The sequence below is a fragment of the Lactuca virosa genome, chromosome 5 (genome assembly GCF_052849685.1).
Source record: "Lactuca virosa cultivar CGN04683 chromosome 5, Lactuca_virosa_CGN04683_v6, whole genome shotgun sequence".
Taxonomy (NCBI): domain Eukaryota; kingdom Viridiplantae; phylum Streptophyta; class Magnoliopsida; order Asterales; family Asteraceae; genus Lactuca; species Lactuca virosa.
The window spans coordinates 422351309-422361923 of record NC_136430.1 but is presented as its reverse complement, the minus strand read 5'-3'; the positions used below and the strand labels follow the sequence as shown (position 1 = coordinate 422361923).

Sequence of the window (10615 nt, the reverse complement as noted above, 5' to 3'; positions counted from 1 at the left end):
GGTTACAACTTGGAATTTTTTTTTTAGATTGATTTCTGCTTGGTTCATCTGTTTTCGCTTTGTCACTTCATTTGTGCAGGGCTTTTGTGTATGAGGGTTTTCTTATGTGATCAGATGATTTTCCTTGTGAGTGACACTTGATCTGTTTTCTACATTCTTATGCAACTTTGATGTGGACATCAATATAGGTCGGATTGAAACTAATAAAGCAGAAAAAACATGTACATTTTTTTACTAATTATTTGTTTTTTTTATTGAGTTGTTATATGAAAGACTATAGATTTTTGGAATTGTTATTACTCATTACAAGAAGAGATGAGGGAGTAATTAAACTGAATTTCCGTTTTTTGGGGGTTGTTATGTCACAGACCGAAACCGAGTTGAAGAAGTCTACAACAACTTTAGGTGCTTACTGTAATAGTTCAATTGTAATTTTACTAAAATATTTACTTATTTTGTTGTTTTGTGTTGGATTTTGTTAGGATATGTTTACTTTGATAGACTGGAATAAATTAATGATGGAGGAATGGAATGATTCTTACTCATTACATTCCATGATATATGGTAAGTTTTCCTGCTTATAGCATCTTACACGCTGAATCACAAAATTTCTTTTATCGACATAAAGTCATAGTTATGTTCTTCAATTTTAATATATGTTTGAGGACATTATAGCCGATAATCTTCTATAAACAAAAGTGAAAAAAAATCATGAACTACTTTTTTGTTTTAGCATTTTTACATTTATTTTATGTGTTTTCCTTATTAAAACATTTTACCTTGAAGATTTAATGTTATGAGTGTTGGATTTTTAACAGGGTTAAGCCTATCAAGGCCTGTTGATGTCACTTTTTCTTCCCTATCGACAATTGCTTAACTCAGTATTACCTTTCTCACCATAGACACATACTCGCAACACCATAAGATGGGGTAAAAACTAATTTGTTGTTTTAAATTTATTTCATTTAAGCATATATGGAAACAAAAGTTTGTAAAAAGTAACATTTTGTATTTTTTTTCCCTTTCATCAGATCTAGAAAGCATAAGATGCACAAAATAAAATCAGATGTTGTCATATTCAATGCAAAGAGGGGTGTGGGGGAGGTAAATGCCACTACATACTGTTCTTTTAGTAAAAAAAATCATGGTTTTTACATTTTTTTTTGTCCAAAATGACCCTGCATAGTTTGGGTTTCCAAATGACACACTATATCTTCGGGTTTTGTCCCAAGGGCAGAATTTCTTTGGGTTTTGTCTCAAGGGCAGAATGGTCTTTTAGGATTAAGGGACCAAAATCATTATGAAACATTAAAAAAAACGAAAACACTACTACTATAGCTCATTTTTTTTTGCAAATTTCGTCTCTAAAGGTTTTATTTTGCAATTTTGGTCTTTATTTTCTTTTGCAGTTTTCGTTCCATTTTTTTTTCATTTCTGGTCTTTAAAAATTTTTCTTTGCATTTTTTTTCCCAAAAAGTTTTCCTTTTGAAATTCTGGTCCTCATTTGAAGTTTTTGTAAGTTCTTTTTTTGTTCACCTTCGTCGCATGTCGCCTACACCACCAAAGCTACGTCTGTTTGTTTTTTATGCAGTGGTGTCTCCGATGCCGGTGATAGCGGTGTCTGGGAATCCGGGATTTTTTTTCCTGACAGATTCTTTATCCACTCAAATCAGGTAGTTTCAGATCAATCGGTTTTAGATCAGCCTCATCGGGTGTATTAACAAAGTTTTGGAATCGATTGCTACAGATTGGAGGACATCAACAGGAAACCACACCTACGTTTGCCTTCTCCATTGAATTCTGCTTTGCCGGCTCAATTGGTTTGCTAGATTCAAAGACTAGTACGTTCCTATCACTCTTCTATTCTTTGTAAACACTCTATTTCCTTCGTATGGTAATTATCTGTAACATATATATTTTATATGTTACATACTGTTTTTACAGTTACAGAACTATTTACCAAAATGTATCTGAGAACTGCCCCTACATACTATTTTTATAGTTACAAATTTTTGATTCTAACATTTTTGGACCAAACTGCCCCTGCATATTGTTTCTATAGTTAAAAATTTTGATTTTAAGATTTTTGGACCAAACTGCCCCTGCATATTGTTTTTAAACTTAAAAAAAAATTGTTTTTAAAAGTTTTAGACCAAAGTGCCCCTACATACTAATTTTATAGGTTTTTTTTAACAGTTTTGGACGAAACTGCCATTGCATAATGTTTTTATACTTAAAAAAATTTGAATTTAACAATTTTGGATGACACAGCTCTTGCATACCGTTTTTATAGTTAATCTTTTTTTTGATCTTAACGGTTTCGAACTCAATTTGTTGTTGAATATATTTAAGTAGTAAATTGAGTAAATAGCGATATACTTTGCATTTTGTTTTTATTCCTTTGCCAAGATTGGATAATAATATGCTGAAATCGTCTCTAAATTATTGAATTATACAGGTGATAGAAGTCTGGTTTCTTTTTTTTTACGGCAAGTAGGATGCTAATAATTTTCTTTGTGTTTTTCTAAATCAAATTTGAAAGTACATTCTATGTTCTGTGGACGTAATGAGATTTTTGTTATGCTAAAAAAGTTTGCTCCTAATTAATTCCTCTTTACTATAGGTACTACAAAACTAATAAGAATCATATCACAGTAAAGTGGATACTTTGATTTGCATATTGTGGAAACATGTACTAGGTATAAAATGAATGATTGCTAGAAACATGTACCAGGTATAAAATCATGTGTTTAAGTGAATTACATAAAATTAGTCTTTAGTTGTCGTTTACAATTAACTTGGTAAAATGCATTTTAAAAACTTTAGTTGGATCGTTTAAAATGTTTGAAACTTGGTAATCTCTTACTGATTAACCATATGAGAAATTTGATTTACTTGATTACCTCATACGTCTCCATAGTGATATCAAATACTACTATGTGTGATAAAGGAGAATATTTAGAATTTTATAAAAAACAGAGGAAAAGAACTCTAATATAATGTAAAATCGAATCCTTTTTTTTTTGGGTTAAAATTGACTAATTTTATCAGCAAAAAAAATACGTATAGTTTTTGTTATCGTTAACAGTTTTGTGACTAAACTACCCCTATGTAAAGTTATTTTGTTCATATTTCAATTTTGCTGAAAGACCTGTCGCATCCGATCCCCGCAACGCGGGGGTTCCCCACCTAGTTCATATTATTTTATTGTATTTATATAAGGTTTAAACATATCTTTATAAGAATTCAAGTTATAAGAATTCAAAGTAATATGGTTAAGAATAATAATATATACTATAACATATGCTAGAATATTTGAATCTCATTATATATATACTCTAATTTTGAACTCCCTCATGAACAGTACTTTGCTGTCATTGGCTGTTTTTTTTTTTAATGTTTATTCTGTCTATTTTTTGTTATTTATCCAATTTTTGTCCAATTAGTTATTCCTATATGGGTACGTGTCTTGCTTATCTGATAACTTTGTGAAACGTGTGTTCCACCGCTTCAATCCATTGGCTTATTCAGATAACACCCTGCCAAATCCAACCCTACTACGGTGATACGGCTCGAATCGCCTCCAACCGCTTCTAATCGGATCCACAAAACATATCTTCCACCGCCTTCCACAGCGTATTATCCTCCATCAAAAGCCCTATTATTTGCGTTGATTCTGGATAAGCAGAAATCTTCACTGGCGTCCTCTCCGATTCTGTTTTCGATTACGGCTCCACTACATCTCAGGTATGTACAACCATCATCATCGCTCTTTCCCTTATGTGTTATCATTGATTTTTCTTGGTCTGAAACCTTTGTCGGACGAAGTCTCAGACACCTATGAGCCGACACTGTCATTGAAGGTTATCCTTTATCGAATTTTGAAGTAAAGTAAAGAAATTCGAATTGGCACCATATATGTACTTCTCTCATCTTCGACACAACAAGCTACCCATGTATTCCCCTTTATCGCTCTACTTTGTTCTTCATTCATTTGATTTTAGTTTTAGTTTTGTAATTACTCTAATCCGTAATTTCGATTGTGTAGGTACGTCCTATTGTAGCTCAATGCACGACACAAACTCATTAAAATATGTTATCCTTTTTTTACTAATATAAAATCGAGTAACTGAGTAAAGAATTCCACAAAATCATAAAAAAAACTTCTAATGATATTTTTTTTGATATTGTAGGCAAGAAATAATGCAAGGATTGTGTCCTCTAGATCTTTAGATCTCTTCAGCAACAAGTACGGGATATTTCAAAGTTTTGTGTCCAAACTTTGTAACCATTATATATTTTTGGTTGAAATTAAACTGGGTGTTATGTTATGTTATGTAGATTCTTTAACTCACCAGTTTAAAAGGCAGGAAGCTCAAATAAGTAAGTGCATTTCCCTAAAGTATTAATAATATGCTTATAGTATTCCATCTTGCATCTAATGGAAAAAGGCACAAAATATATAACAGATATGCAAAATCTGGAAATGCACAGTTTCCTACTGAGATCAGCAAATGGGTTTTCCATGAAAAATGTCATTTGAAGGTAAAATATCAAATACTTTCTGATACTTTTATATTTCCGTTTTTTGATGTTTCATTTTATATTTTTCTTTTTCTTGAATGTGAACATGCTGTGAATGTTAGACACCACAAAGTTGGTGAGACTGATGAACCTGCTATCTATAAGATCAATGATGACCTGCTAATCTGTTTATATGACTGAAATACCCTTACTAAAAAACCTATAAGAGAGACAACTAGATTCTATGGGATTTGGAATTCAGATCCATTCCATTTAGTTGAAAATAAGTGTGGAATTGAATTCCGCTAGAATCAGAAAATTCCACCACCAAAGGAATTCAACTTCCCTTCCACAAAGTCATGGAATTCAATTCCAATCCTTGCTCATTTGTATGGATGACTGAAATACCCTTTTTAAATTCCATCATAATGTTATTTTATTTTATGGAGCTACAGGTGTTGTTTGTACATGTCACATGTTTGGTCTGGGTTTTTGACGGTATTTGTTAAAAAATGTAGTTTTTGTAATTGAGAAAAAAGGTGAGCTTTTTTCGGCTTTTTAAGGAATATTTTAGTATCGTATCATGTATTATTTATTCATTTCTTGCTTCCACTTTATATATTTATGAAGACTTGGAAGAAGGAATAAACATTTTATGTGGGGAAAAAGTACAATTTTTATGAATTGTAAAGTAGATTTTGAACATATTATATTATATACACGAACGATAACGAAAGTAGGTGGTTTTTATTACATGGATAATGACTTAACAAAAGTAATTTGTCTATAAGAAAAGAGGAATATAGCTGAATTGTTTCTTAGTTTGCGTTTCATTTTTTAATATGCAGATATCATGTAATACCATTGAAATGTGTATTGAGTTGTAAATTATTTCGGTATATTATAAGTTTAGCCAAATTAATATCTTATTATTGGTCATAAAACAGCCGTTGGTCAGTCTGGAGAAGTTGTGATTAGAATAGATGTTTATAAATCTATATGTCGTCAGATTTGTAAATAGCTCCTCATCCATGAATAAATAAATATTTAGTAACAGTAAGATTGTTGGGTATGAGCAACGCCCTTTGGGCGCCTGGCGTTGTTTCCCGTTGCCGTCACCATCTTCCTTTAACGCCAACAAGCCTAATAAAAAGGCTATGAAATGCCCACCAACTCCCGCAACGCGGGACTCTTCACTAGTTTATTTTAAACTCCAATGATCATTCAATTGCCTTTTAATAGTGATTGTAATCATAAGTTATAAATATTATGATAAAGTTTAATTTTGTAACAGGACTTATAGTAGTTTATTCCAACTTTTCAATTTATCATGTAATTACTACATATAAAAAAGTTTTTGTAATTATATTAAATATTATTTTAATACTAAAACTCTTTAGCTTTCAACTAATTAACTATTATAAATCAAGCGTTTTTGTAACTTATTGTATATCAATTAGTTGATTTAGAGAGAGTATATATATATATATATATATATATATATATATATATATATATATATATATATATATATATATAGGCTTAGGTTATTTTGTTTTTACTAATTATTGTGTGCCAGAATGCACAGATCTGGACCACCGGATGAATAGAATCAACAATCATGATTTGAGGGTCTATGATATTACAATAGGGTAGCATGTATCATATAATCACACAAATTTCAGCAAAATGGTATTTTGGTCAATTAACCTATTTTAAAAAAGTAAATTTTCGGATTTTAAAGGATCATTAATTCTTTTATTTTTAAAAAATCTGAATTTTTTAAATTAATTCTAATTAAATTTTAATATTAATTTTAATAATAACCGATTTTATTCTGTCAGAATGATAAAAAGTCAACAATAAACTAGTAAATATATTTGCGATTTTATTCTTGCAGAATATTGTTTCATTCAAAATATTTTTTATATTAAACATGCTTAAAGAATTATACAACATATTATCAAAAATAACATTTTCTAAAGAATACGAATTTTATTCTTTAAGAATCACTATTTACATTCATCCGTAAAGAAAAACACTATAAACAATTATTACAATCATTCTAAAAAAATTATAACTAATAATAGTTTAAGGATTACATTTATTCTTAAAGATTAAAACTAAAAATGGTTAAAAAGGAAAAAAAAACATCAAAATCTAACAAAAACACTACTCTATTCCGAAAGAATATTATTGTTAAGAAACAATTTATAAATTCTGACATAATATATTCTGTTAGAATATAATATCGTTCTCCATGTTTTCTTCATTTTGCACATTAATGACAACCTCTTCAAAACCTAAATTCACAAGGAAAACATAATCAACTTTCAAATATTAGAAATTTTAGTGTATTAAATAGAATAAAACAATAAATTCTAATAGAATGTGATATACATTCAAATAGAATATATCTATAATTTCTATAAACCAACATTAACAATAATAGAAACCAATTTTATGAAATTGAAATAGATATAAAGAATCGAGACCAATAACAATAATAGAAACCAATTTTATTCTGACAGAATTCGATATTCCATTCTAGCAGAATGATCGACATTAAGATGCATTAAAAAAACCTAACAATCTAAATAGAAAAAAGGACTATGAAATTGAAATAGCAGGATACATAGCATGCATAAACATATATGTATGCAGTTAAAAGATATTACTGTGATATTCTAAAACAATCATCATGGAAATATTTTGGGTAATTGCTCCAACAAACTTAAGTACAACAGGATGTCTGATCTTCTCCAACAAAGTTAACTAATGTCAAAAGCCTTTCTACATTACTAAAAGCCAAATGGGTTCAAAATACAAATGACAATGAAGTAATTTGCTTAAAATTATAGAAAAAGAAGGTATAAATACATACATACTTTCAGGGTCAGAATAGCTATTCTTATCTACTATCTTCACTGAAACTATTGCCCCATTCCATTTAGCAACTAGATAAGTTCCCTGTAAAAATGACCAAAATGTCAACATAGTACCATTAATATAATGAAAAGATATAAACTATGTCCTTAAAGATGCCATCACTTTTGCAAATTTGAAGCTCTAGAGGATTGGTAGACACACCTGAAATCAAGGGTGTCAACAGAATGCAATTCACTGGTGCCTTTTAGCAAAGTCTCTAAGAATACATATACTTTATTCTAACAGAATATTACTTAGAGTCTAATAACTATAAAAAAACATGTTTATTCTACAAGAATGATACCGTAAATATTCTCTCAGAATGGTTTTGATTATTCTTAAAGAGTATGAAATTAATTCAAAGAAATAAAACTAAATCATGATGTTTATAGAATAGCTAACCATAAGCAAAGCTAGTTAAAATAGAGAAAATAAAGACCTCATTTGAGCAATACAAACCATATTAACAAAACTACATTGGCTAATTTTCAAATAGATATAAAGACTTATCAGTGGACATCATGTGCAAATGAATGAATGAAATATTTGGTTCAAGCATTTTAACAAACAGTTGGTGGGCAATTTCAGATGCAGTTTTAATCTAAAGCTAGATGCTAGTTTAGGGAACAAGAAAATCAAAGTTTTATGTTAATCCAACCTTTTAAAAAGAAAACTTAGACAGTCGAGTTTTGGGACTGTAACAGAATAAGACTTCGCCATTTCAGAAACATTAACAATCCTTAAACTAACTGGGAAAGGAACAAACCTGGGGATTATTCTGATTGATTAAAAATCTTTCTTGATGATCTTGGTATATATTCACACGCATACAAATACGCCTCTATACCTCATCTTTAGTTCTTCATGCCTTCATTCTTGCATCGATAAAGAATAGGGGTAGGTTCCTTGATTTTTTTGCTTTGCGAGGTCACTGGTGTTTGCAACAATCTTCTTGTTCACTGGATATAAAAATCGAACATGATGGAGGTGAGTGATGGCAACGACTAATGGAGGACCGACGGTAAAGATTGCCACTGAGGTTTTGTGGTTGACAATTGAAGGATTTAGGGTTGTGGTTGAAGTCAACATTTTTCTGGTGATGGTAATGAAAGAGACGTCTAATTTAACAAACAAATTCACCCACTTTAAAGTATATTAAATGTTTTAAATATTTACCATAATTAAGTGTAGCCAAGATTACTATTATACCCATTTATGATTTATTATTGAATTTATTTTTGTTTTATTCTGATTGGTTGTTAAAGGCACACAATATTTATTGAAAACATTTGAACCTATATATATATATATATATATATATATATATATATATATATATATATATATATATATATCAAGGTTGTAGAAAACGCTAGACGTTAGCTAGGCGGTGGACTGGGGTCTAGGGATTAATTGGTTAGACAGGGTTTAATCGGGGACCATTAATTATTAAAAAAATAATTCAAAATTTTATAAATCTAACTTTAATACTAAGAATATAAGTAAATAAGCATAAAAGTTCAATAATAACTTAATAAGTTTACCAAGAACAACCATTTATCCTCCAAAATAAGCATAATCAGTTTAGAATGAGATGGAGCACCATGGTCATTCTTGTGATTAACATAATATCATGCTCTCTCCATAATAATGGTATACCAAATAATTCAACACAAATCCTCCAAACAAACCAGTAAACCATGTGTTTAATCCATCTCTACCCCTCCCACCCCCACTGTTTATTAAGGATCAATTTCTTATTTCCAGTATCAATTTCTTATTTAGGCAATTCATCGAGCACATTGTATGCATGTTGATAAACACAAAATATAACACACAAGCATCAATTTCTTATTTCCAGTATACAAATAATTGTTTATTTCCAGTATACAACCAAATAGAATGAAACCCAAAGTGATTACAGATTCACAAATTCACAAATTCACAACCAAGATATAACAAGAAGGAGAATAAGGAACAACTCCAGTTTACTTGTTTCGTGGTCACGATGGTAGTTGATTGCTCCTCACGATGATTGAGAACGAGAACAGGTGAGCAGGATTTCAATCGCTAATGAGATCATATGGCGATTTCGAGCAGCAGGATTAGGTTTTTCCGATCAAACCGATGCTTGTTCTTCAGCCCTGTGAAAGAGTCGAGCAGGTGAGCGGATTAAAGAAAGAGTCGAACAGGTGAGTCGAGCAGGTGAGCGGATTAAAGAACAGAAAACCATCAAATATCTTAACAAAATCATATGAAATCGATGGAGTAGGCTTTTCCGATAAAACCGAGAATCCCAAACATCCTCTGAACATACGAATAAGAAAATAGAAGAAGAAGAAAGAACGATAGCACGATAACAGGGGTGTCGATGGCTAATGGCTAATGGTTACAATTTGCGATTCGGAGGGCGTCATCACGTTTGCTTCAAGGGTGTCGATGGCTAATGGTTAACAGTAGCAGGAGGAGAGGATTCGGACTTCGGAGTCGAGCAGGGTAGGAGTCGGACCATCAAGAAAAATGGGGAAGAACGTAAGGCAAAGGAAATAAATGGAAGTGTAAAAGTTTGAGCATCCCACATCGAAGCTGGGAACAATATATCAAAAAAATAAACTCTATAAAAGGGAATCCTTCGTATGTAAACAAATGCAGTTATGTTTTAGGCAAGCTGGCTCCTTTGAGTCAGTGGGTCCTTTAGAGTCAGTTGGACCGATTAGGACCGAGTTGGACCGATTTGGTCTGATTTGGTCTGATTTGGGCCGGTTTTGACCGATATTGACCAAGGCCGCCTAGCCTAACCCTCTAGCACCTATTCGTAGGCGGTTGGAGGCCGCCCATCGTCTAGGCGCCGATTAATCGGCCACCTAGACCGATTTTTACAACCATGATATATATATATATATATATATATATATATATATATATTTCATGGATAATGATTAGATTGTTAGGATTTCAAGAGTAAGATTGGAGAAAAAAGAGCTAAGAAGACATAAAGTTCTACTTCATGAGATAAAACTTAAGCAGTAATATGGTTCTTTGATAGCATTTTTGTCAAATATATTATTATTATGAATTTGGTCCTATTTCTTTCTTCATGTTAAACTTCTTTTGTTTTTTATATATTGTTTTCTATTATTAGATTTTACGCTTTTGTTTTAAT

General features: G+C 30.9%; 1 long non-coding RNA gene across 4 annotated transcripts; it reads left to right on the top strand.

Annotated features, from left to right (window-relative positions):
* Positions 1–3509: 3509 nt before the first annotated feature.
* LOC145116598 (uncharacterized) lies at positions 3510–5229 on the top strand. 4 transcript variants are annotated; one of them, XR_013712215.1, is made up of 5 exons: positions 3510–3747; positions 3835–3956; positions 4194–4249; positions 4342–4383; positions 4470–5229. It is a non-coding gene; the product is annotated as an uncharacterized LOC145116598 (long non-coding RNA). The 4 variants fall into 4 exon arrangements; XR_013712214.1 differs by having other exon boundaries at positions 3835–4249; positions 4470–4545; positions 4980–5229; XR_013712212.1 differs by having other exon boundaries at positions 3835–4249.
* Positions 5230–10615: the final 5386 nt, after the last annotated feature.